Source organism: Convolutriloba macropyga, chromosome 7 (genome assembly GCF_964194025.1).
Source record: "Convolutriloba macropyga chromosome 7, txConMacr16.3, whole genome shotgun sequence".
In the NCBI taxonomy this organism is placed as follows: domain Eukaryota; kingdom Metazoa; phylum Xenacoelomorpha; order Acoela; family Convolutidae; genus Convolutriloba; species Convolutriloba macropyga.
In genome coordinates, this window is record NC_134474.1 from 66656273 (window position 1) to 66679010 (window position 22738).

At 39.1% G+C, this 22738-nt stretch overlaps 1 protein-coding gene and 51 non-coding genes across 52 annotated transcripts in view; 1 reads left to right on the top strand and 51 right to left on the bottom strand.

The window, feature by feature from the left end:
- LOC142343266 (protein unc-45 homolog A-like) overlaps window positions 1-22738 on the top strand; it is a 224714-nt gene that overhangs the window by 126499 nt on the left and 75477 nt on the right. The window lies entirely within an intron of this gene.
- Window positions 745-816, bottom strand: Trnae-cuc (transfer RNA glutamic acid (anticodon CUC)). The gene has a single exon. It is a non-coding gene; the product is annotated as a tRNA-Glu (tRNA).
- Trnae-cuc (transfer RNA glutamic acid (anticodon CUC)) lies at window positions 2431-2502 on the bottom strand. Its single transcript has one exon. It is a non-coding gene; the product is annotated as a tRNA-Glu (tRNA).
- Window positions 3563-3634, bottom strand: Trnae-uuc (transfer RNA glutamic acid (anticodon UUC)). The gene has a single exon. It is a non-coding gene; the product is annotated as a tRNA-Glu (tRNA).
- Window positions 4956-5027, bottom strand: Trnae-uuc (transfer RNA glutamic acid (anticodon UUC)). Its single transcript has one exon. It is a non-coding gene; the product is annotated as a tRNA-Glu (tRNA).
- On the bottom strand, window positions 5234-5305 carry Trnae-uuc (transfer RNA glutamic acid (anticodon UUC)). The gene has a single exon. It is a non-coding gene; the product is annotated as a tRNA-Glu (tRNA).
- Trnae-uuc (transfer RNA glutamic acid (anticodon UUC)) lies at window positions 5796-5867 on the bottom strand. Its single transcript has one exon. It is a non-coding gene; the product is annotated as a tRNA-Glu (tRNA).
- Trnae-uuc (transfer RNA glutamic acid (anticodon UUC)) lies at window positions 6077-6148 on the bottom strand. The gene has a single exon. It is a non-coding gene; the product is annotated as a tRNA-Glu (tRNA).
- Window positions 6355-6426, bottom strand: Trnae-uuc (transfer RNA glutamic acid (anticodon UUC)). Its single transcript has one exon. It is a non-coding gene; the product is annotated as a tRNA-Glu (tRNA).
- On the bottom strand, window positions 6636-6707 carry Trnae-uuc (transfer RNA glutamic acid (anticodon UUC)). The gene has a single exon. It is a non-coding gene; the product is annotated as a tRNA-Glu (tRNA).
- Window positions 6916-6987, bottom strand: Trnae-uuc (transfer RNA glutamic acid (anticodon UUC)). Its single transcript has one exon. It is a non-coding gene; the product is annotated as a tRNA-Glu (tRNA).
- Window positions 7480-7551, bottom strand: Trnae-uuc (transfer RNA glutamic acid (anticodon UUC)). Its single transcript has one exon. It is a non-coding gene; the product is annotated as a tRNA-Glu (tRNA).
- On the bottom strand, window positions 8872-8943 carry Trnae-uuc (transfer RNA glutamic acid (anticodon UUC)). Its single transcript has one exon. It is a non-coding gene; the product is annotated as a tRNA-Glu (tRNA).
- Window positions 10253-10324, bottom strand: Trnaa-ugc (transfer RNA alanine (anticodon UGC)). Its single transcript has one exon. It is a non-coding gene; the product is annotated as a tRNA-Ala (tRNA).
- Trnae-cuc (transfer RNA glutamic acid (anticodon CUC)) lies at window positions 10531-10602 on the bottom strand. Its single transcript has one exon. It is a non-coding gene; the product is annotated as a tRNA-Glu (tRNA).
- Window positions 11397-11468, bottom strand: Trnae-uuc (transfer RNA glutamic acid (anticodon UUC)). Its single transcript has one exon. It is a non-coding gene; the product is annotated as a tRNA-Glu (tRNA).
- Window positions 11671-11742, bottom strand: Trnae-cuc (transfer RNA glutamic acid (anticodon CUC)). Its single transcript has one exon. It is a non-coding gene; the product is annotated as a tRNA-Glu (tRNA).
- Trnae-cuc (transfer RNA glutamic acid (anticodon CUC)) lies at window positions 12502-12573 on the bottom strand. Its single transcript has one exon. It is a non-coding gene; the product is annotated as a tRNA-Glu (tRNA).
- On the bottom strand, window positions 13059-13130 carry Trnae-uuc (transfer RNA glutamic acid (anticodon UUC)). Its single transcript has one exon. It is a non-coding gene; the product is annotated as a tRNA-Glu (tRNA).
- Trnae-uuc (transfer RNA glutamic acid (anticodon UUC)) lies at window positions 13341-13412 on the bottom strand. The gene has a single exon. It is a non-coding gene; the product is annotated as a tRNA-Glu (tRNA).
- Window positions 13615-13686, bottom strand: Trnae-cuc (transfer RNA glutamic acid (anticodon CUC)). The gene has a single exon. It is a non-coding gene; the product is annotated as a tRNA-Glu (tRNA).
- On the bottom strand, window positions 13897-13968 carry Trnae-uuc (transfer RNA glutamic acid (anticodon UUC)). The gene has a single exon. It is a non-coding gene; the product is annotated as a tRNA-Glu (tRNA).
- On the bottom strand, window positions 14179-14250 carry Trnae-uuc (transfer RNA glutamic acid (anticodon UUC)). Its single transcript has one exon. It is a non-coding gene; the product is annotated as a tRNA-Glu (tRNA).
- Trnae-uuc (transfer RNA glutamic acid (anticodon UUC)) lies at window positions 14461-14532 on the bottom strand. Its single transcript has one exon. It is a non-coding gene; the product is annotated as a tRNA-Glu (tRNA).
- Trnae-cuc (transfer RNA glutamic acid (anticodon CUC)) lies at window positions 15016-15087 on the bottom strand. Its single transcript has one exon. It is a non-coding gene; the product is annotated as a tRNA-Glu (tRNA).
- On the bottom strand, window positions 15298-15369 carry Trnae-uuc (transfer RNA glutamic acid (anticodon UUC)). Its single transcript has one exon. It is a non-coding gene; the product is annotated as a tRNA-Glu (tRNA).
- Trnae-uuc (transfer RNA glutamic acid (anticodon UUC)) lies at window positions 15580-15651 on the bottom strand. Its single transcript has one exon. It is a non-coding gene; the product is annotated as a tRNA-Glu (tRNA).
- Window positions 15862-15933, bottom strand: Trnae-uuc (transfer RNA glutamic acid (anticodon UUC)). Its single transcript has one exon. It is a non-coding gene; the product is annotated as a tRNA-Glu (tRNA).
- Trnae-uuc (transfer RNA glutamic acid (anticodon UUC)) lies at window positions 16136-16207 on the bottom strand. The gene has a single exon. It is a non-coding gene; the product is annotated as a tRNA-Glu (tRNA).
- Window positions 16418-16489, bottom strand: Trnae-uuc (transfer RNA glutamic acid (anticodon UUC)). The gene has a single exon. It is a non-coding gene; the product is annotated as a tRNA-Glu (tRNA).
- Window positions 16692-16763, bottom strand: Trnae-uuc (transfer RNA glutamic acid (anticodon UUC)). Its single transcript has one exon. It is a non-coding gene; the product is annotated as a tRNA-Glu (tRNA).
- Window positions 16974-17045, bottom strand: Trnae-uuc (transfer RNA glutamic acid (anticodon UUC)). Its single transcript has one exon. It is a non-coding gene; the product is annotated as a tRNA-Glu (tRNA).
- Window positions 17256-17327, bottom strand: Trnae-uuc (transfer RNA glutamic acid (anticodon UUC)). Its single transcript has one exon. It is a non-coding gene; the product is annotated as a tRNA-Glu (tRNA).
- Trnae-uuc (transfer RNA glutamic acid (anticodon UUC)) lies at window positions 17529-17600 on the bottom strand. Its single transcript has one exon. It is a non-coding gene; the product is annotated as a tRNA-Glu (tRNA).
- On the bottom strand, window positions 17811-17882 carry Trnae-uuc (transfer RNA glutamic acid (anticodon UUC)). The gene has a single exon. It is a non-coding gene; the product is annotated as a tRNA-Glu (tRNA).
- On the bottom strand, window positions 18093-18164 carry Trnae-uuc (transfer RNA glutamic acid (anticodon UUC)). Its single transcript has one exon. It is a non-coding gene; the product is annotated as a tRNA-Glu (tRNA).
- Trnae-uuc (transfer RNA glutamic acid (anticodon UUC)) lies at window positions 18366-18437 on the bottom strand. The gene has a single exon. It is a non-coding gene; the product is annotated as a tRNA-Glu (tRNA).
- On the bottom strand, window positions 18636-18707 carry Trnae-uuc (transfer RNA glutamic acid (anticodon UUC)). The gene has a single exon. It is a non-coding gene; the product is annotated as a tRNA-Glu (tRNA).
- On the bottom strand, window positions 18919-18990 carry Trnae-cuc (transfer RNA glutamic acid (anticodon CUC)). The gene has a single exon. It is a non-coding gene; the product is annotated as a tRNA-Glu (tRNA).
- Window positions 19201-19272, bottom strand: Trnae-uuc (transfer RNA glutamic acid (anticodon UUC)). Its single transcript has one exon. It is a non-coding gene; the product is annotated as a tRNA-Glu (tRNA).
- On the bottom strand, window positions 19474-19545 carry Trnae-uuc (transfer RNA glutamic acid (anticodon UUC)). The gene has a single exon. It is a non-coding gene; the product is annotated as a tRNA-Glu (tRNA).
- On the bottom strand, window positions 19744-19815 carry Trnae-uuc (transfer RNA glutamic acid (anticodon UUC)). The gene has a single exon. It is a non-coding gene; the product is annotated as a tRNA-Glu (tRNA).
- Trnae-cuc (transfer RNA glutamic acid (anticodon CUC)) lies at window positions 20028-20099 on the bottom strand. Its single transcript has one exon. It is a non-coding gene; the product is annotated as a tRNA-Glu (tRNA).
- Trnae-uuc (transfer RNA glutamic acid (anticodon UUC)) lies at window positions 20310-20381 on the bottom strand. The gene has a single exon. It is a non-coding gene; the product is annotated as a tRNA-Glu (tRNA).
- Window positions 20584-20655, bottom strand: Trnae-uuc (transfer RNA glutamic acid (anticodon UUC)). Its single transcript has one exon. It is a non-coding gene; the product is annotated as a tRNA-Glu (tRNA).
- Trnak-uuu (transfer RNA lysine (anticodon UUU)) lies at window positions 20867-20938 on the bottom strand. The gene has a single exon. It is a non-coding gene; the product is annotated as a tRNA-Lys (tRNA).
- Trnae-uuc (transfer RNA glutamic acid (anticodon UUC)) lies at window positions 21140-21211 on the bottom strand. Its single transcript has one exon. It is a non-coding gene; the product is annotated as a tRNA-Glu (tRNA).
- On the bottom strand, window positions 21410-21481 carry Trnae-uuc (transfer RNA glutamic acid (anticodon UUC)). Its single transcript has one exon. It is a non-coding gene; the product is annotated as a tRNA-Glu (tRNA).
- Trnae-uuc (transfer RNA glutamic acid (anticodon UUC)) lies at window positions 21684-21755 on the bottom strand. The gene has a single exon. It is a non-coding gene; the product is annotated as a tRNA-Glu (tRNA).
- Trnae-uuc (transfer RNA glutamic acid (anticodon UUC)) lies at window positions 21958-22029 on the bottom strand. Its single transcript has one exon. It is a non-coding gene; the product is annotated as a tRNA-Glu (tRNA).
- Trnae-uuc (transfer RNA glutamic acid (anticodon UUC)) lies at window positions 22231-22302 on the bottom strand. Its single transcript has one exon. It is a non-coding gene; the product is annotated as a tRNA-Glu (tRNA).
- On the bottom strand, window positions 22501-22572 carry Trnae-uuc (transfer RNA glutamic acid (anticodon UUC)). Its single transcript has one exon. It is a non-coding gene; the product is annotated as a tRNA-Glu (tRNA).

Consider the following 22738-nt stretch of genomic DNA (forward strand, 5'->3'; position numbering starts at 1 on the left):
AATCTAAGAGTTTCCTGTCTTTTTTACTAAGCTTCAATACAAGTTTTTTTCGGAATTGAACTGATTTCAATTTTTTGAAAACAAAATAATCTCTCAAATTTTTGGCTTATTTCTCTAATGCGAAAAGTGTCTTCGTTTCGACTCAATAATTTTACAGCAAATGCCTTAATATAAGAGTTCAAAAGCTTCCCAGACCGGTAGTTGAACCCGGGCCTTGTGGGTTAAAGTCACCAATCCTAACCGCTAGACCATCTGGGACGTGAAAAGTGCAGATCCGAGCCAATCTAAGAGTTTCCTGTCTTTTTTACTAAGCTTCAATGCAAGTTTTTTTCGGAATTGAACTGATCTCAAGTTTTTTTTAAAAATAATCTCTCAAATTTTTGGCTTATTTCTCGAATGCGAAAAGTGTCTTCGTTTCGACTCAATAATTTTACAGCAAAGGCCTTAATATAGGAGTTGAAAAGCTTCCCAGACCGGGAGTTGATCCCGGGACTTGCGGGTGAAAGCAACAAATCCTAACCGCTAGACCATTTGGGACGTGTGAAGTGGAGATGTGAGACAATCTAATAGTTTCCTGTCTTTTTTACTAAGCTTCAATGCAAATTTTTTTCAGAATTGAACTGATCTCAAATTTTCTTATAAAATAGTTTCTCGAACTTTTGGCTGATTTTTCTAATACGAAAAGTGTCTTCTTTTCGACTCAATAATTTTACAGCAAAGGCCTTAATATAGGAGTTGAAAAGCTTCCCAGACCGGGAGTGTAACCCGGGCCTTGTGGGTGAGAGCCACAAATCCTAACCGCTAGACCATCTGGGACGTGTAAGGTGCAGATCCGTGCCAATCTAATAGTTTCCTGTGTTTTTTACTAAGCTTCAATGCAAGGTTTTTTTCGGAAATGAGCTGATCTCAATTTTTTAAAAACAAAATAATCTCTCAGATTTTTGGCTTATTTCTCTAACGCGAAAAGCGTATTCGTTTGGACTCAATAATTTTACAGGAAAGGCCTTAATATAGGAGTTGAAAAGCTTCCCAGGCCGGGAGTGTAACCTGGGCCTTGTGGGTGAGAGCCACAAATCCTAACCGCTAGACCATCTGGGACGTGTAAAGTGCAGATCCGAGCCAATCTAAGAGTTTCCTGTCTTTTTTACTAAGCTTCGATGCAAGTTTTTTTTCGGAATTGAACTGATCTCAATTTTTTAAAAACAAAATAATCTCTCAAATTTTTGGCTTATTTCTTTAATGCGAAAAGTGTCTTCGTTTCGACTCAATAATTTTACAGCAAAGGCCTTAATATAGGAGTTGAAAAGCTTCCCAGACGGGGAGTGGAACCCGGGCCTTGTGCGTGAAAGTCACCAATCCTAACCGCTAGACCATCTGGGACGTGAAAAGTGCAGATCCGAGCCAATCTAAGAGTTTCCTGTCTTTTTTACTAAGCTTCAATGCAAGTTTTTTTTCGGAATTCAACTGATTTCAATTTTTTGAAAACAAAATAATCTCTCAAATTTTTGGCTTATTTCTCTAATGCGAAAAGTGTCTTCGTTTCGACTCAATAATTTTACAGCAAATGCCTTAATATAAGAGTTGAAAAGCTTCCCAGACCGGTAGTTGAACCCGGGCCTTGTGGGTGAAAGTCACCAATCCTAACCGCTAGACCATCTGGGACGTGAAAAGTGCAGATCCGAGCCAATCTAAGAGTTTCCTGTCTTTTTTACTAAGCTTCAATGCAAGTTTTTTTTCGGAATTCAACTGATTTCAATTTTTTGAAAACAAAATAATCTCTCAAATTTTTGGCTTATTTCTCTAATGCGAAAAGTGTCTTCGTTTCGACTCAATAATTTTACAGCAAATGCCTTAATATAAGAGTTGAAAAGCTTCCCAGACCGGTAGTTGAACCCGGGCCTTGTGGGTGAAAGTCACCAATCCTAACCGCTAGACCATCTGGGACGTGAAAAGTGCAGATCCGAGCCAATCTAAGAGTTTCCTGTCTTTTTTACTAAGCTTCAATGCAAGTTTTTTTCGGAATTGAACTGATCTCAAGTTTTTTTTAAAAATAATCTCTCAAATTTTTGGCTTATTTCTCGAATGCGAAAAGTGTCTTCGTTTCGACTCAATAATTTTACAGCAAAGGCCTTAATATAGGAGTTGAAAAGCTTCCCAGACCGGGAGTTGATCCCGGGACTTGCGGGTGAAAGCAACAAATCCTAACCGCTAGACCATTTGGGACGTGTGAAGTGGAGATGTGAGACAATCTAATAGTTTCCTGTCTTTTTTACTAAGCTTCAATGCAAATTTTTTTCAGAATTGAACTGATCTCAAATTTTCTTATAAAATAGTTTCTCGAACTTTTGGCTGATTTTTCTAATACGAAAAGTGTCTTCTTTTCGACTCAATAATTTTACAGCAAAGGCCTTAATATAGGAGTTGAAAAGCTTCCCAGACCGGGAGTGTAACCCGGGCCTTGTGGGTGAGAGCCACAAATCCTAACCGCTAGACCATCTGGGACGTGTAAGGTGCAGATCCGTGCCAATCTAATAGTTTCCTGTGTTTTTTACTAAGCTTCAATGCAAGGTTTTTTTCGGAAATGAGCTGATCTCAATTTTTTAAAAACAAAATAATCTCTCAGATTTTTGGCTTATTTCTCTAACGCGAAAAGCGTATTCGTTTGGCCTCAATAATTTTACAGGAAAGGCCTTAATATAGGAGTTGAAAAGCTTCCCAGGCCGGGAGTGTAACCTGGGCCTTGTGGGTGAGAGCCACAAATCCTAACCGCTAGACCATCTGGGACGTGTAAAGTGCAGATCCGAGCCAATCTAAGAGTTTCCTGTCTTTTTTACTAAGCTTCGATGCAAGTTTTTTTTCGGAATTGAACTGATCTCAATTTTTTAAAAACAAAATAATCTCTCAAATTTTTGGCTTATTTCTTTAATGCGAAAAGCGTATTCGTTTGGACTCAATAAATAATTTTACAGCAAAGGCTTCAATATAGGAGTTGAAAAGCTTCCCAGACCGGGAGTGGATCCCGGGCCTTGTAGGTGAGAGCCACAAATCCTAACCGCTAGATCACCTGGGACGTGTAAAGTGCAGATCCGAGCCAATCTAAGAGTTTCCTGTCTTTTTTACTAAGCTTCAATGCAAGTTTTTTTTCGGAATTGAACTGATTTCAGTTTTTTGAAAACAAAATAATCTCTCAAAATTTTGGCTTATTTCTCTAATGCGAAAAGTGTCTTCGTTTCGACTCAATAATTTTACAGCAAATGCCTTAATATAAGAGTTGAAAAGCTTCCCAGACCGGGAGTTGAAACCGGGCCTTGTGGGTGAAAGTCACCAATCCTGACCGCTAGACCATCTGGGACGTGAAAAGTGCAGATCCGAGCCAATCTAAGAGTTTCCTGTCTTTTTTACTAAGCTTCAATGCAAGTTTTTTTTCGGAATTGAACTGATTTCAATTTTTTGAAAACAAAATAATCTCTCAAATTTTTGGCTTATTTCTCTAATGCGAAAAGTGTCTTCGTTTCGACTCAATAATTTTACAGCAAATGCCTTAATATAAGAGTTGAAAAGCTTCCCAGACCGGGAATTGAACCCAGGCCTTGTGGGTGAAAGCCACAAATCCTAACCGCTAGACCATTTGTGACATGTAAAGTGGAGATGTGAGAGAATCTGCGAGTTTCCTGTCTTTTTTACTAAGCTTCAATGCAAGTTTTTTTCGGAATTGAACTGATCTCAAATTTTCTTTAAAATAATCTCTCAAATTTTTGGCTTATTTCTCTAATGCGAAAAGTGTCTTCGTTTCGACTCAATAATTTTACAGCAAATGCCTTAATATAAGAGTTGAAAAGCTTCCCAGACCGGGAGCTGAACCCGGGACTTGCGAGCGAGAGCCACCAATCCTAACCGCTAGACAATTTGGGACGTGTAAAGTGGAGTTGCGAGCCAATCTAACGAGTTTCCTGTCTTTTCTACTAAGCTTCAATGTAAGTTTTTTAATTGAACTGATCTCAAAGTTTCCTAAAAAATAATTTCTCAAATTTTGGCCTATTTCTCTAATGCGAAAAGTGTCTTCGTTTCGACTCAATAATTTTACAGCAAAGGCCTTAATATAGGAGTTGAAAAGCTTCCCAGACCGGGAGTTGAACCCGGGCCTTGAGGGTCAAAGCCACCAATCCTAACCGCTAGACAATTTGGGACGAGTAAAGTGGAGATGCGCGCCAATCTAACGAGTTTCCTGTCTTTTTTACTAAGCTTCAATGCAATTTTTTTTCGGAATTGAACTGATCTCAATTTTTTAAAAACAAAATAATCTCTCAAGTTTTTGGCTTATTTTTTCTAATGCGAAAAGCGTATTCGTTTGGACTCAATAATTTTACAGGAAAAGCCTTAATATAGGAGTTGAAAAGGTTCCCAGACCGGGAGCTGAACCCGGGACTTGCGAGTGAGAGCCACCAATCCTAACCGCTAGACAATTTGGGACGTGTAAAGTGGAGTTGGGAGCCAATCTAACGAGTTTCCTGCCTTTTCTACTAAGCTTCAATGCAATTTTTTTTCGGAATTGAACTGATCTCAATTTTTTAAGAACAAAATAATCTCTCAAGTTTTTGGCTTATTTTTTCTAATGCGAAAAGCGTATTCGTTTGGACTCAATAATTTTACAGGAAAAGCCTTAATATAGGAGTTGAAAAGGTTCCCAGACCGGGAGCTGAACCCGGGACTTGCGAGTGAGAGCCACCAATCCTAACCGCTAGACAATTTGGGACGTGTAAAGTGGAGTTGGGAGCCAATCTAACGAGTTTCCTGTCTTTTCTACTAAGCTTCAATGTAAGTTTTTTAATTGAACTGATCTCAAAGTTTCCTAAATATAATTTCTCAAATTTTGGCCTATTTCTCTAATGCGAAAAGTGTCTTCGTTTCGACTCAATAATTTTACAGCAAAGGCCTTAATATAGGAGTTGAAAAGCTTCCCAGACCGGGAGTTGAACCCGGGCATTGTGGGTGAAAGCCACAAATCCTAACCGCTAGACCATTTGGGACATGTAAAGTGGAGATATGAGACAATCTGCGAGTTTCCTGTCTTTTTTTACTAAGCTTCAATGCAAGTTTTTTTCGTAATTGAACTGATCTCAAATTTTATTTAAAATAATTTCTCAAATTTTGGCCTATTTCTCTAATGCGAAAAGTGTCTTCGTTTCGACTCAATAATTTTACTGCAAAGGCTTTAATATACGAGTTGAAAAGCTTCCCAGACCGGGAGTTGAACCCGGGCCTTGTGGGTGAAAGCCACAAATCCTAACCGCTAGACCATCTGGAACGTGTAAAGTGCAGATCCGTGCTAATCTAAGAGTTTCCTGTATTTTTTGCTAAGCTTCAATGCAAGTTTTTTTCGGAATTGAACTGATCTCAATTTTTTAAAAACAAAATAATCTCTCAAATTTTTGGCTTATTTCTCTAATGCGAAAAGTGTCTTCGTTTCGACTCAATAATTTTACAGCAAATGCCTTAATATAAGAGTTGAAAAGCTTCCCAGACCGGGAGTTGAAACCGGGCCTTGTGGGTGAAAGTCACCAATCCTGACCGCTAGACCATCTGGGACGTGTAAAGTGCAGATCCGTGCTAATCTAAGAGTTTCCTGTATTTTTTGCTAAGCTTCAATGCAAGTTTTTTTCGGAATTGAACTGATCTCAATTTTTTAAAAACAAAATAATCTCTCAAATTTTTGGCTTATTTCTCTAATGCGAAAAGTGTCTTCGTTTCGACTCAATAATTTTACTGCAAAGGCTTTAATATACGAGTTGAAAAGCTTCCCAGACCGGGAGTTGAACCCGGGCCTTGTGGGTGAAAGCCACAAATCCTAACCGCTAGACCATCTGGAACGTGTAAAGTGCAGATCCGTGCTATTCTAAGAGTTTCCTGTATTTTTTGCTAAGCTTCAATGCAAGTTTTTTTCGGAATTGAACTGATCTCAATTTTTTAAAAACAAAATAATCTCTCAAATTTTTGGCTTATTTCTCTAATGCGAAAAGTGTCTTCGTTTCGACTCAATAATTTTACAGCAAAGGCCTTAATATAGGAGTTGAAAAGCTTCCCAGACCGGGAGTTGAACCCGGGCATTGTGGGTGAAAGCCACAAATCCTAACCGCTAGACCATTTGGGACATGTAAAGTGGAGATATGAGACAATCTGCGAGTTTCCTGTCTTTTTTTACTAAGCTTCAATGCAAGTTTTTTTCGTAATTGAACTGATCTCAAATTTTATTTAAAATAATTTCTCAAATTTTGGCCTATTTCTCTAATGCGAAAAGTGTCTTCGTTTCGACTCAATAATTTTACTGCAAAGGCTTTAATATACGAGTTGAAAAGCTTCCCAGACCGGGAGTTGAACCCGGGCCTTGTGGGTGAAAGCCACAAATCCTAACCGCTAGACCATCTGGAACGTGTAAAGTGCAGATCCGTGCTAATCTAAGAGTTTCCTGTATTTTTTGCTAAGCTTCAATGCAAGTTTTTTTCGGAATTGAACTGATCTCAATTTTTTAAAAACAAAATAATCTCTCAAATTTTTGGCTTATTTCTCTAATGCGAAAAGTGTCTTCGTTTCGACTCAATAATTTTACAGCAAAGGCCTTAATATAGGAGTTGAAAAGCTTCCCAGACCGGGAGTTGAACCCGGGCATTGTGGGTGAAAGCCACAAATCCTAACCGCTAGACCATTTGGGACATGTAAAGTGGAGATATGAGACAATCTGCGAGTTTCCTGTCTTTTTTTTTACTAAGCTTCAATGCAAGTTTTTTTCGTAATTGAACTGATCTCAAATTTTATTTAAAATAATTTCTCAAATTTTGGCCTATTTCTCTAATGCGAAAAGTGTCTTCGTTTCGACTCAATAATTTTACTGCAAAGGCTTTAATATACGAGTTGAAAAGCTTCCCAGACCGGGAGTTGAACCCGGGCCTTGTGGGTGAAAGCCACAAATCCTAACCGCTAGATCACCTGGGACGTGTAAAGTGCAGATCCGAGCCAATCTAAGAGTTTCCTGTCTTTTTTACTAAGCTTCAATGCAAGTTTTTTTTCGGAATTGAACTGATTTCAGTTTTTTGAAAACAAAATAATCTCTCAAATTTTTGGCTTATTTCTCTAATGCGAAAAGTGTCTTCGTTTCGACTCAATAATTTTACAGCAAATGCCTTAATATAAGAGTTGAAAAGCTTCCCAGACCGGGAGTTGAAACCGGGCCTTGTGGGTGAAAGTCACCAATCCTGACCGCTAGACCATCTGGGACGTGAAAAGTGCAGATCCGAGCCAATCTAAGAGTTTCCTGTCTTTTTTACTAAGCTTCAATGCAAGTTTTTTTTCGGAATTGAACTGATTTCAATTTTTTGAAAACAAAATAATCTCTCAAATTTTTGGCTTATTTCTCTAATGCGAAAAGTGTCTTCGTTTCGACTCAATAATTTTACAGCAAATGCCTTAATATAAGAGTTGAAAAGCTTCCCAGACCGGGAATTGAACCCAGGCCTTGTGGGTGAAAGCCACAAATCCTAACCGCTAGACCATTTGTGACATGTAAAGTGGAGATGTGAGAGAATCTGCGAGTTTCCTGTCTTTTTTACTAAGCTTCAATGCAAGTTTTTTTCGGAATTGAACTGATCTCAAATTTTCTTTAAAATAATCTCTCAAATTTTTGGCTTATTTCTCTAATGCGAAAAGTGTCTTCATTTCGACTCAATAATTTTACAGCAAATGCCTTAATATAAGAGTTGAAAAGCTTCCCAGACCGGGAGCTGAACCCGGGACTTGCGAGCGAGAGCCACCAATCCTAACCGCTAGACAATTTGGGACGTGTAAAGTGGAGTTGCGAGCCAATCTAACGAGTTTCCTGTCTTTTCTACTAAGCTTCAATGTAAGTTTTTTAATTGAACTGATCTCAAAGTTTCCTAAAAAATAATTTCTCAAATTTTGGCCTATTTCTCTAATGCGAAAAGTGTCTTCGTTTCGACTCAATAATTTTACAGCAAAGGCCTTAATATAGGAGTTGAAAAGCTTCCCAGACCGGGAGTTGAACCCGGGCCTTGAGGGTCAAAGCCACCAATCCTAACCGCTAGACAATTTGGGACGAGTAAAGTGGAGATGCGCGCCAATCTAACGAGTTTCCTGTCTTTTTTACTAAGCTTCAATGCAATTTTTTTCGGAATTGAACTGATCTCAATTTTTTAAAAACAAAATAATCTCTCAAGTTTTTGGCTTATTTTTTCTAATGCGAAAAGCGTATTCGTTTGGACTCAATAATTTTACAGGAAAAGCCTTAATATAGGAGTTGAAAAGGTTCCCAGACCGGGAGCTGAACCCGGGACTTGCGAGTGAGAGCCGCCAATCCTAACCGCTAGACAATTTGGGACGTGTAAAGTGGAGTTGGGAGCCAATCTAACGAGTTTCCTGCCTTTTCTACTAAGCTTCAATGCAATTTTTTTTCGGAATTGAACTGATCTCAATTTTTTAAGAACAAAATAATCTCTCAAGTTTTTGGCTTATTTTTTCTAATGCGAAAAGCGTATTCGTTTGGACTCAATAATTTTACAGGAAAAGCCTTAATATAGGAGTTGAAAAGGTTCCCAGACCGGGAGCTGAACCCGGGACTTGCGAGTGAGAGCCACCAATCCTAACCGCTAGACAATTTGGGACGTGTAAAGTGGAGTTGGGAGCCAATCTAACGAGTTTCCTGTCTTTTCTACTAAGCTTCAATGTAAGTTTTTTAATTGAACTGATCTCAAAGTTTCCTAAATATAATTTCTCAAATTTTGGCCTATTTCTCTAATGCGAAAAGTGTCTTCGTTTCGACTCAATAATTTTACAGCAAAGGCCTTAATATAGGAGTTGAAAAGCTTCCCAGACCGGGAGTTGAACCCGGGCATTGTGGGTGAAAGCCACAAATCCTAACCGCTAGACCATTTGGGACATGTAAAGTGGAGATATGAGACAATCTGCGAGTTTCCTGTCTTTTTTTACTAAGCTTCAATGTAAGTTTTTTTCGTAATTGAACTGATCTCAAATTTTATTTAAAATAATTTCTCAAATTTTGGCCTATTTCTCTAATGCGAAAAGTGTCTTCGTTTCGACTCAATAATTTTACTGCAAAGGCTTTAATATACGAGTTGAAAAGCTTCCCAGACCGGGAGTTGAACCCGGGCCTTGTGGGTGAAAGCCACCAATCCTAACTGCTAGACAATTTGGGACGTGTAAAGTGGAGATGCGAGCCAATCGAACGAGTTTCCTGTCTTTTCTACTAAGCTTCATTGCAAGTTTTTTTAATTGAACTGATCTCAAAATTTCTTAAAAATAATTTCTCAAATTTTTGCCTATTTCTCTAATGCGAAAAGTGTCTTCGTTTCGACTCAATAATTTTACAGCAAAGGCCTTAATATAGGAGTTGAAAAGCTTCCCAGACCGGGAGTTGAACCCGGGCATTGTGGGTGAACGCCACAAATTCTAACCGCTAGACCATTTGGGACATGTAAAGTGGAGATGTGAGACAATCTGCGAGTTTGCTGTCTTTTTTTTACTAAGCTTCAATGCAAGTTTTTTTCGTAATTGAACTGATCTCAAATTTTCTTTAAAATAATTTCTCAAATTTTGGCCTATTTCTCTAATGCGAAAAGTGTCCTCGTTTCGACTCAATAATTTTACAGCAAAGGCTTTAATATAGGAGTTGAAAAGCTTCCCAGACCGGGAGTTGAACCCGGGCCTTGTGGGTAAAAGCCACCAATCCTAACCGCTAGACAATTTGGGACGTGTAAAGTGGAGATGCGAGCCAATCTAACGAGTTTCCTGTCTTTTCTACTAAGCTTCAATGCAAGTTTTTTAATTGAACTGATCTCAAAGTTTCTTAAAAATAATTTCCCAAATTTTGGCCTATTTCTCTAATGCGAAAAGTGTCTTCGTTTCGACTCAATAATTTTACAGCAAAGGCCTTAATATAGGAGTTGAAAAGCTTCCCAGACCGGGAGTTGAACCCGGGCATTGTGGGTGAAAGCCACCAATCCTAACCGCTAGACAATTTGGGACGTGTAAAGTGGAGATGCGAGCCAATCTAAGGAGTTTCCGGTCTTTTCTACTAAGCTTCAATGCAAGTTTTTTTAATTGAACTGATCTCTATGTTTCATAAAAATAATTTCTCAAACTTTGGCCTATTTCTCTAATGCGAAAAGTGTCTTCGTTTCGACTCAATAATTTTACAGCAAAGGCTTAAATATAGGAGTTGAAAAGCTTCCCAGACCGGGAGTTGAACCCGGGCATTGTGGGTGCAAGCCACAAATCCTAACCGCTAGACCATTTGGGACATGTAAAGTGGAGATGTGAGACAATCTGCGAGTTTCCTGTCTCTTTTACTAAGCTTCAATGCAAGCTTTTTTCGGAATTGAACTGATCTCAAAATTTCTTTAAAATAATTTCTCAAGTTTTTGGCTTGTTTTTCTAATGCGAAAAGTGTCTTCTTTTCGACTCAATAATTTTACAGGAAAGGCCTTAATATAGGAGTTGAAAAGGTTCCCAGACCGGGAGTTGAACCCGGGACTTGCTGGTGAGAGCCACAAATCATAACCGCTAGACCATCTGGGACGTGTAAAGTGGAGTTGCGAGCCAGTGTAACGAGTTTCCTGTCTTTTTTTTAAGTTTCAAGGCAAGTTTTTTAAAATTGAACTGATCTCAAATTTTCTTAAGAAATAGTTTCTCAAACTTTTGGCTGATTTTTCTAATACGAAAAGATTCTGCTTTTCGACTCAAGAATTTTACAGCAAAGGCCTTAATGTAGGATATGTAAAGCTTCCCAGACCGGGAGTTGAACCCGGGCCTTGTGGGTGAAAGGCACAAATCCTAACCTCTAGACCATTTGGGACGTCTAGTGTGCAGATGCGAGCCAATCTCACAGTTTCCTGTCTTTTTTACTAAGCTTCAATGCAAGTTTTTTTTTCGGAATTGAACTGATCTCAATTTTTTAAAAACAAAATAATCTCTCAAATTTTTGGCTTATTTCGCTAATGCCAAAAGCGTATTCGTTTGGACTCAATAATTTTCCAGGAAAGGCCTTAATATAGGAGTTGAAAAGGTTCCAAGACCGGGAGTTGAAAAGGTTCCCAGACCGGGAGTTGAACCCGCGCCTTGTGGGTGAAAGGCACAAATCCTAACCTCTAGACCATCTGGGACGTCTAACGTGCAGATGCGAGCCAATCTCACAGTTTCCTGTCTTTTTTACTAAGCTTCAATGCAAGTTTTTTTTCGGAATTGAACTGATCTCAATTTTTTAAAAACAAAATAATCTCTCAAATTTTTGGCTTATTTCGCTAATGCCAAAAGCGTATTCGTTTGGACTCAATAATTTTACAGGAAAGGCCTTAATATAGGAGTTGAAAAGTTTCCCAGACCGGGAGTCGAACCCGGGCCTTGTGGGTGAAAGCCACAAATCCTAACCGCTAGACCATCTGGGACGTGTAAAGTGGAGATCCGAGCCAATCTAATAGTTTTCTGTCTTTTTTTCACTAAGCTTCAATGCAAGTTTTTTTCGGAATTGAAATGATCTCAAATTAAAGAAAATCTCTCAAATTTTGGCTTATTTCTCTAATGCGAAAAGTGTCTTCGTTTCGACTCAATAATTTTACAGAAAAGGCCTTAATATAGGAGTTGAAAGGCTTCCCAGACCGGGAGTGTAACCCGGGCCTTGTGGGTGAGAGCCACAAATCCTAACCGCTAGAGCATCTGGGACGTGTAATGTGCAGATCCGTGCAAATCTAAGAGTTTCCTGTCTTTTTTACTAAGCTTCAATGCAAGTTTTTTTCGGAATTGAACTGATTTCAAATTTTCTTTAAAATAATTTCTCAAATTTTGGCCTATTTCTCTAATGCGAAAAGTGTCTTCGTTTCGACTCAATAATTTTACAGCGAAGGCTTTAATATAGGAGTTGAAAAGCTTCCCAGACCGGTAGTTGAACCCGGGCCTTGTGGGTGAAAGCCACCAATCCTAACCGCTAGACAATTTACGACGTGTAAAGTGGAGATGCGAGCCAATCTAAGGAGTTTCCGGTCTTTTTCTACTAAGCTTCAATGCAAGTTTTTTTAATTGAACTGATCTCAAAGTTTCATAAAAATAATTTCTCAAATTTTGGTCTATTTCTCTAATGCGAAAAGTGTCTTCGTTTCGACTCAATAATTTTACAGCAAAGGCTTAAATATAGGAGTTGAAAAGCTTCCCAGACCGGTAGTTGAACCCGGGCATTGTGGTTGAAAGCCACAAATCCTAACCGCTAGACCATTTGGGACATGTAAAGTGGAGATGTGAGACAATCTGCGAGTTTCCTGTCTCTTTTACTAAGCTTCAATGCAAGCTTTTTTCGGAATTGAACTGATCTCAAATTTTCTTTAAAATAATTTCCCAAGTTTTTGGCTTGTTTTTCTAATGCGAAAAGTGTCTTCTTTTCGACTCAATAATTTTACAGGAAAGGCCTTAATATAGCAGTTGAAAATGTTCCCAGACCGGGAGTTGAACCCGGGTCTTGCTGGTGAGAGCCACAAATCATAACCGCTAGACCATCTGGGACGTGTAAAGTGGAGTTGCGAGCCAGTGTAACGAGTTTCCTGTCTTTTTTTAAGTTTCAAGGCAAGTTTTTTAAAATTGAACTGATCTCAAATTTTCTTAAGAAATAGTTTCTCAAACTTTTGGCTGATTTTTCTAATACGAAAAGATTCTGCTTTTCGACTCAAGAATTTTACAGCAAAGGCCTTAATGTAGGATTTGAAAAGCTTCCCAGACCGGGAGTTGAACTCGGGCCTGGTGGGTGAAAGGCACAAATCCTAACCTCTAGACCATCTGGGACGTCTAACGTGCAGATGCGAGCCAATCTCACAGTTTCCTGTCTTTTTTACTAAGCTTCAATGCAAGTTTTTTTCGGAATTGAACTGATCTCAATTTTTTAAAAACAAAATATTCTCTCAAATTTTTGGCTTATTTCGCTAATGCCAAAAGCGTATTCGTTTGTACTCAATAATTTTACAGGAAAGGCCTTAATATAGAAGTTGAAAAGGTTCCCAGACCGGGAATTGAACCCGGGCCTTGTGGGTGAAAGGCACAAATCCTAACCTCTAGACCATCTGGGACGTCTAACGTGCAGATGCGAGCCAATCTCACAGTTTCCTGTCTTTTTTACTAAGCTTCAATGCAAGTTTTTTTTCGGAATTGAACTGATCTCAATTTTTTAAAAACAAAATAATCTCTCAAATTTTTGGCTTATTTCGCTAATGCCAAAAGCGTATTCGTTTGGACTCAATAATTTTTCAGGAAAGGCCTTAATATAGGAGTTGAAAAGTTTCCCAGACCGGGAGTCGAACCCGGGCCTTGTGGGTGAAAGCCACAAATCCTAACCGCTAGACCATCTGGGACGTGTAAAGTGGAGATCCGAGCCAATCTAATAGTTTCCTGTCTTTTTTTCACTAAGCTTCAATGCAAGTTTTTTTCGGAATTGAAATAATCTCAAATTAAAGAAAATCTCTCAAATTTTGGCTTATTTCTCTAATGCAAAAAGTGTCTTCGTTTCGACTCAATAATTTTACAGCAAATGCCTTAATATAGGAGTTGAAAAGCTTCCCAGACCGGGAGTGTAACCCGGGCCTTGTGGGTGAGAGCCACAAATCCTAACCGCTAGAGCATCTGGGACGTGTAAAGTGCAGATCCGTGCCAATCTAAGAGTTTCCTGTCTTTTTTACTAAGCTTCAATGCAAGTTTTTGTTCGGAATTGAACTGATCTCAATTTTTTAAAAACAAAATATTCTCTCAAATTTTTGGCTTATTTCGCTAATGCCAAAAGCGTATTCGTTTGTACTCAATAATTTTACAGGAAAGGCCTTAATATAGAAGTTGAAAAGGTTCCCAGACCGGGAGTTGAACCCGGGCCTTGTGGGTGAAAGGCACAAATCCTAACCTCTAGACCATCTGGGACGTCTAACGTGCAGATGCGAGCCAATCTCACAGTTTCCTGTCTTTTTTACTAAGCTTCAATGCAAGTTTTTTTTCGGAATTGAACTGATCTCAATTTTTTAAAAACAAAATATTCTCTCAAATTTTTGGCTTATTTCGCTAATGCCAAAAGCGTATTCGTTTGTACTCAATAATTTTACAGGAAAGGCCTTAATATAGAAGTTGAAAAGGTTCCCAGACCGGGAGTTGAACCCGGGCCTTGTGGGTGAAAGGCACAAATCCTAACCTCTAGAGCATCTGGGACGTCTAACGTGCAGATGCGAGCCAATCTCACAGTTTCCTGTCTTTTTTACTAAGCTTCAATGCAAGTTTTTTTTCGGAATTGAACTGATCTCAATTTTTTAAAAACAAAATAATCTCTCAAATTTTTGGCTTATTTCGCTAATGCCAAAAGCGTATTCGTTTGGACTCAATAATTTTACAGGAAAGGCCTTAATATAGGAGTTGAAAAGTTTCCCAGACCGGGAGTCGAACCCGGGCCTTGTGGGTGAAAGCCACAAATCCTAACCGCTAGACCATCTGGGACGTGTAAAGTGGAGATCCGAGCCAATCTAATAGTTTCCTGTCTTTTTTTCACTAAGCTTCAATGCAAGTTTTTTTCGGAATTGAAATGATCTCAAATTAAAGAAAATCTCTCAAATTTTGGCTTATTTCTCTAATGCAAAAAGTGTCTTCGTTTCGACTCAATAATTTTACAGCAAATGCCTTAATATAAGAGTTGAAAAGCTTCCCAGACCGGGAGTTGAAACCGGGCCTTGTGGGTGAAAGTCACCAATCCTGACCGCTAGACCATCTGGGACGTGTAAAGTGCAGATCCGTGCCAATCTAAGAGTTTCCTGTCTTTTTTACTAAGCTTCAATGCAAGTTTTTGTTCGGAATTGAACTGATCTCAATTTTTTAAAAACAAATAATCTCTCAAATTTTTGGCTTGTTTCTCTAATGCGAAAAGCGGATTCGTTTCGACTCAATAATTTTACAGCAAAGGCCTTAATATAGGAGTTGAAAAGCTTCCCAGACCGGGTGTGTAACCCGGGCCTTGTGGGTGAGAGCCACAAATCCTAACCGCTAGACCATCTGGGACGTGTAAAGTGCAGATCCGTGCCAATCTAAGAGTTTCCTGTCTTTTTTACTAAGCTTCAATGCAAGTTTTTTTTCGGAATTGAATTGATCTCAATTTTTTAAAAACAAAATAATCTCTCAAATTTTTGGCTTATTTCTCTAATGCGAAAAGCGTATTCGTTTGGACTCAATAATGTTACAGGAAAGGCCTTAATATAGGAGTTGAAAAGCTTCCCAGACCGGGAGTCGAACCCGGGCCTTGTGGGTGAAAGCCACAAATCCTAACCGCTAGACCATCTGGGACGTGTAAAGTTCAGATCCGTGCCAATCTGAGAGTTTCCTGTCTTTTTTACTAAGCTTCAATGCAAGTTTTTTTTCGGAATTGAATTGATCTCAATTTTTTAAAAACAAAACAATCTCTCAAACTTTTGGCTTATTTCTCTAATGCGAAAAGCGTTTTCGTTTGGACTCAATAATTTTACAGGAAAGGCCTTAATATAGGAGTTGAAAAGCTTCCCAGACCGGGAGTCGAACCCGGGCCTTGTGGGTGAAAGCCACAAATCCTAACCGCTAGACCATCTGGAACGTGTAAAGTGCAGATCCGTGCTAATCTAAGAGTTTCCTGTATTTTTTGCTAAGCTTCAATGCAAGTTTTTTTTCGGAATTGAACTGATCTCAATTTTTTAAAAACAAAATAATCTCTCAAATTTTTGGCTTATTTCTCTAATGCGAAAAGCGTATTCGTTTGGACTCAATAATTTTACAGGAAAGGCCTTATTATAGGAGTTGAAAAGCTTCCCAGACCGGGAGTCGAACCCGGGCATTGTGGGTGAAAGTCACAAATCCTAACCGCTAGACGATCTGGGACGTGTAAAGTGCAGATCCGTGCCAATCTAAGAGTTTCCTGTCTTTTTTACTAAGCTTCAATGCAAGTTTTTTTCGGAATTGAACTGATCTCAAATTTTAAAAAAAATCTCTCAAATTTTGGCTGATTTCTCTAATGCGAAAAGTGTCTTCGTTTCGACTCAATAACTTTACAGGAAAGGCCTTAATATAGGAGTTGAAAAGCTTCCCAGACCGGGAGTCGAACCCGGGCCTTGTGGGTGAAAGCCACAAATCCTAACCGCTAGACCATCTGGAACGTGTAAAGTGCAGATCCGTGCTAATCTAAGAGTTTCCTGTATTTTTTGCTAAGCTTCAATGCAAGTTTTTTTTCGGAATTGAACTGATCTCAATTTTTTAAAAACAAAATAATCTCTCAAATTTTTGGCTTATTTCTCTAATGCGAAAAGCGTATTCGTTTGGACTCAATAATTTTACAGGAAAGGCCTTATTATAGGAGTTGAAAAGCTTCCCAGACCGGGAGTCGAACCCGGGCATTGTGGGTGAAAGTCACAAATCCTAACCGCTAGACGATCTGGGACGTGTAAAGTGCAGATCCGTGCCAATCTAAGAGTTTCCTGTCTTTTTTACTAAGCTTCAATGCAAGTTTTTTTCGGAATTGAACTGATCTCAAATTTTAAAAAAAATCTCTCAAATTTTGGCTGATTTCTCTAATGCGAAAAGTGTCTTCGTTTCGACTCAATAACTTTACAGGAAAGGCCTTAATATAGGAGTTGAAAAGCTTCCCAGACCGGGAGTCGAACCCGGGCCTTGTGGGTGAAAGCCACAAATCCTAACCGCTAGACCATCTGGGACGTGTAAAGTGCAGATCAGTGCCAATCTCAGAGTTTCCTGTCTTTTTTACTAAGCTTCAATGCAAGTTTTTTTTCGGAATTGAATTGATCTCAATTTTTTAAAAACAAAACAATCTCTCAAACTTTTGGCTTATTTCTCTAATGCGAAAAGCGTATTCGTTTGGACTCAATAATTTTACAGGAAAGGCCTTAATATAGGAGTTGAAAAGCTTCCCGGACCGGGAGTCGAACCCGGGCCTTGTGGGTGAAAGTCACAAATCCTAACCGCTAGACCATCTGGGACGTGTAAAGAGCAGATCCGTGCCAATCTAAGAGTTTCCTGTCTTTTTTGCTAAGCTTCAATGCAAGTTTTTTTTCGGAATTGAACTGATCTCAATTTTTTAAAAACAAAATAATCTCTCAAATTTTTGGCTTATTTCTCTAATGCGAAAAGCGTATTCGTTTGGACTCAATAATTTTACAGGAAAGGCCTTATTATAGGAGTTGAAAAGCGTCCCAGACCGGGAGTCGAACCCGGGCCTTGTGGGTGAAAGTCACAAATCCTAACCGCTAGACCATCTGGGACGTGTAAAGTGCAGATCCGTGCCAATCTAAGAGTTTCCTGTCTTTCTTACTGAGCTTCAATGCAAGTTTTTTTCTGAATTGAACTGATCTCAAATTTTAAAAAAATCTCTCAAATTTTGGCTTATTTCTCTAATGCGAAAAGTGTCTTCGTTTCGACTCAATAACTTTACAGGAAAGGCCTTAATATAGGAGTTGAAAAGCTTCCCAGACCGGGAGTCGAACCCGGGCCTTGTGGGTGAAAGCCACAAATCCTAACCGCTAGACCATCTGGGACGTGTAAAGTGCAGATCCGTGCCAATCTCAGAGTTTCCTGTCTTTTTTACTAAGCTTCAATGCAAGTTTTTTTTCGGAATTGAATTGATCTCAATTTTTTAAAAACAAAACAATCTCTCAAACTTTTGGCTTATTTCTCTAATGCGAAAAGCGTATTCGTTTGGACTCAATAATTTTACAGGAAAGGCCTTAATATAGGAGTTGAAAAGCTTCCCAGACCGGGAGTCGAACCCGGGCCTTGTGGGTGAAAGCCACAAATCCTAACCGCTAGACCATCTGGAACGTGTAAAGTGCAGATCCGTGCTAATCTAACAGTTTCCTGTCTTTTTTGCTAAGCTTCAATGCAAGTTTTTTTTCGGAATTGAACTGATCTCAATTTTTTAAAAACAAAATAATCTCTCAAATTTTTGGCTTATTTCTCTAATGCGAAAAGCGTATTCGTTTGGACTCAATAATTTTACAGGAAAGGTCTTATTATAGGAGTTGAAAAGCGTCCCAGACCGGGAGTCGAACCCGGGCCTTGTGGGTGAAAGTCACAAATCCTAACCGCTAGACCATCTGGGACGTGTAAAGTGCAGATCCGTGCCAATCTAAGAGTTTCCTGTCTTTTTTACTAAGCTTCAATGCAAGTTTTTTTCGGAATTGAACTGATCTCAAATTTTAAAAAAATCTCTCAAATTTTGGCTTATTTCTCTAATGCGAAAAGTGTCTTCGTTTCGACTCAATAACTTTACAGGAAAGGCCTTAATATAGGAGTTGAAAAGCTTCCCAGACCGGGAGTCGAACCCGGGCCTTGTGGGTGAAAGCCACAAATCCTAACCGCTAGACCATCTGGGACGTGTACAGTGCAGATCCGAGCCAATCTAAGAGTTTCCTGTCATTTTTACTAAGCTTCAATGCAAGTTTTTTTCTGAATTGAACTGATCTCAAATTTTAAAAAATCTCAAGTTTTGACTTATTTCTCTAATGCGAAAAGTGTCTTCGTTTCGACTCAATAATTTTACAGCAAAGGCCTTAATATAGGAGTTGAAAAGCTTCCCAGACCGGGAGTCGAACCCGGGCCTTGTGGGTGAAAGCCACAAATCCTAACCGCTAGACCATCTGGGACGTGTAAAGTGCAGATCCGTGCCAATCTCAGAGTTTCATGTCTTTTTTACTAAGCTTCAATGCAAGTTTTTTTTTCGGAATTGAATTGATCTCAATTTTTTAAAAACAAAATAATCTCACAAATTTTTGGCTTATTTCTCTAATGCGAAAAGCGTATTCGTTTGGACTCAATAATTTTACAGGAAAGGCCTTAATATGGGAGTTGAAAAGCTTCCCAGACCGGGAGTGTAACCCGGGCCTTGTGGGTGAGAGCCACAAATCCTAACCGCTAGACCATCTGGAACGTGTAAAGTGCAGATCCGTGCTAATCTAAGAGTTTCCTGTCTTCTTTACTAAGCTTCAATGCAAGTTTTTTTTCGGAATTGAACTGATCTCAATTTTTTAAAAACAAAATAATCTCTCAAATTTTTGGCTTATTTCTCTAATGCGAAAAGCGTATTCGTTTGGACTCAATAATTTTACAGGAAAGGTCTTATTATAGGAGTTGAAAAGCGTCCCAGACCGGGAGTCGAACCCGGGCCTTGTGGGTGAAAGTCACAAATCCTAACCGCTAGACCATCTGGGACGTGTAAAGTGCAGATCCGTGCCAATCTAAGAGTTTCCTGTCTTTTTTACTAAGCTTCAATGCAAGTTTTTTTCGGAATTGAACTGATCTCAAATTTTAAAAAAATCTCTCAAATTTTGGCTTATTTCTCTAATGCGAAAAGTGTCTTCGTTTCGACTCAATAACTTTACAGGAAAGGCCTTAATATAGGAGTTGAAAAGCTTCCCAGACCGGGAGTCGAACCCGGGCCTTGTGGGTGAAAGCCACAAATCCTAACCGCTAGACCATCTGGGACGTGTACAGTGCAGATCCGAGCCAATCTAAGAGTTTCCTGTCATTTTTACTAAGCTTCAATGCAAGTTTTTTTCTGAATTGAACTGATCTCAAATTTTAAAAAATCTCAAGTTTTGACTTATTTCTCTAATGCGAAAAGTGTCTTCGTTTCGACTCAATAATTTTACAGCAAAGGCCTTAATATAGGAGTTGAAAAGCTTCCCAGACCGGGAGTCGAACCCGGGCCTTGTGGGTGAAAGCCACAAATCCTAACCGCTAGACCATCTGGGACGTGTAAAGTGCAGATCCGTGCCAATCTCAGAGTTTCATGTCTTTTTTACTAAGCTTCAATGCAAGTTTTTTTTTTCGGAATTGAATTGATCTCAATTTTTTAAAAACAAAATAATCTCACAAATTTTTGGCTTATTTCTCTAATGCGAAAAGCGTATTCGTTTGGACTCAATAATTTTACAGGAAAGGCCTTAATATGGGAGTTGAAAAGCTTCCCAGACCGGGAGTGTAACCCGGGCCTTGTGGGTGAGAGCCACAAATCCTAACCGCTAGACCATCTGGAACGTGTAAAGTGCAGATCCGTGCTAATCTAAGAGTTTCCTGTCTTCTTTACTAAGCTTCAATGCAAGTTTTTTTTCGGAATTGAACTGATCTCAATTTTTTAAAAACAAAATAATCTCTCAAATTTTTGGCTTATTTCTCTAATGCGAAAAGCGTATTCGTTTGGACTCAATAATTTTACAGGAAAGGCCTTAATATGGGAGTTGAAAAGCTTCCCAGACCGGGAGTCGAACCCGGGGATTGTGGGTGAAAGCCACAAATCATAACCGCTAGACCATCTGGGACGTGTAAAGTGCAGATCCGAGCCAATTTAAGAGTTTCCTGTCTTCTTTACTAAGCTTCAATGCAAGTTTTTTTCGGAATTGAACTGATCTCAAATTTAAAAAACAATCTCTCAAATTTTGGCTTATTTCTCTAATGCGAAAAGTGTCTTCGTTTCGACTCAATAATTTTACAGCAAAGGCCTTAATATAGGAGTTGAAAAGCTTCCCAGACCGGGAGTCGAACCCGGGCCTTGTGGGTGAAAGCTACAAATCCTAACCCCTAGACCATCTGGGACGTGTAAAGTGCAGATCCGTGCCAATCTGAGAGTTTCCTGCCTTTTTTTACTAAGCTTCAATGCAAGTTTTTTTTCGGAATTGAATTGATCTCAATTTTTTAAAAACAAAATAATCTCTCAAATTTTTGGCTTATTTCTCTAATGCGAAAAGCGTATTCGTTTGGACTCAATAATTTTACAGGAAAGGCCTTATTATAGGAGTTGAAAAGCTTCCCAGACCGGGAGTCGAACCCGGGCCTTGTGGGTAAAAGTCACAAATCCTAACCGCTAGACCATCTGGGACGTGTAAAGTGCAGATCCGTGCCAATCTAAGAGTTTCCTGTCTTTTTTACTAAGCTTCAATGCAAGTTTTTTTCGGAATTGAACTGATCTCAAATTTTAAAAAAATTTCTCAAATTTTGGCTTATTTCTCTAATGCGAAAAGTGTCTTCGTTTCGACTCAATAATTTTACAGGAAAGGCCTTAATATAGGAGTTGAAAAGCTTCCCAGACCGGGAGTCGAACCCGGGCCTTGTGGGTGAAATCCACAAATCCTAACCGCTAGACCATCTGGGACGTGTACAGTGCAGATCCGAGCCAATCTAAGAGTTTCCTGTCATTTTTACTAAGCTTCAATGCATGTTTTTTTCTGAATTGAACTGATCTCAAATTTTAAAAAATCTCAAGTTTTGACTTATTTCTCTAATGCGAAAAGTGTCCTCGTTTCGACTCAATAATTTTACAGCAAAGGCCTTAATATAGGAGTTGAAAAGCTTCCCAGACCGGGAGTCGAACCCGGGCCTTGTGGGTGAAAGCAACAAATCCTAACCGCTAGACCATCTGGGACGTGTAAAGTCCAGATCCGTGCCAATCTGAGAGTTTCCTGTCTTTTTTTACTAAGCTTCAATGCAAGTTTTTTTCGGAATTGAACTGATCTCAAATTTTAAAAAAATCTCTCAAATTTTGGCTTATTTCTCTAATGCGAAAAGTGTCTTCGTTTCGACTCAATAATTTTACAGGAAAGGCCTTATTATAGGAGTTGAAAAGCTTCCCAGACCGGGAGTCGAACCCGGGCCTTGTGGGTGAAAGCAACAAATCCTAACCGCTAGACCATCTGGGACGTGTAAAGTCCAGATCCGTGCCAATCTGAGAGTTTCCTGTCTTTTTTTACTAAGCTTCAATGCAAGTTTTTTTCGGAATTGAACTGATCTCAAATTTTAAAAAAATCTCTCAAATTTTGGCTTATTTCTCTAATGCGAAAAGTGTCTTCGTTTCGACTCAATAATTTTACAGGAAAGGCCTTAATATAGGAGTTGAAAAGCTTCCCAGACCGGGAGTCGAACCCGGGCCTTGTGGATGAAAGCCACAAATCCTAACCGCTAGACCATCTGGGACGTGTAAAGTGCAGATCCGTGCCAATCTAAGAGTTTCCTGTCTTTTTTACTAAGCTTCAATGCAAGTTTTTTTCGGAATTGAACTGATCTCAAATTTTAAAAAAATTTCTCAAATTTTGGCTTATTTCTCTAATGCGAAAAGTATCTTCGTTTCGACTCAATAATTTTACAGGAAAGGCCTTAATATAGGAGTTGAAAAGCTTCCCAGACCGGGAGTCGAACCCGGGCCTTGTTGGTGAAAGCCACAAATCCTAACCGCTAGAGCATCTGGGACGTGTACAGTGCAGATCCGAGCCAATCTAAGAGTTTCCTGTCATTTTTACTAAGCTTCAATGCAAGTTTTTTTCTGAATTGAACTGATCTCAAATTTTAAAAAATCTCAAGTTTTGACTTATTTCTCTAATGCGAAAAGTGTCTTCGTTTCGACTCAATAATTTTACAGCAAAGGCCTTAATATAGGAGTTGAAAAGCTTCCCAGACCGGGAGTCGAACCCGGGCCTTGTGGGTGAAAGCAACAAATCCTAACCGCTAGACCATCTGGGACGTGTAAAGTCCAGATCCGTGCCAATCTGAGAGTTTCCTGTCTTTTTTTACTAAGCTTCAATGCAAGTTTTTTTTCGGAATTGAATTGATCTCAATTTTTTAAAAACAAAATAATCTCTCAAATTTTTGGCTTATTTCTCTAATGCGAAAAGCGTATTCGTTTGGA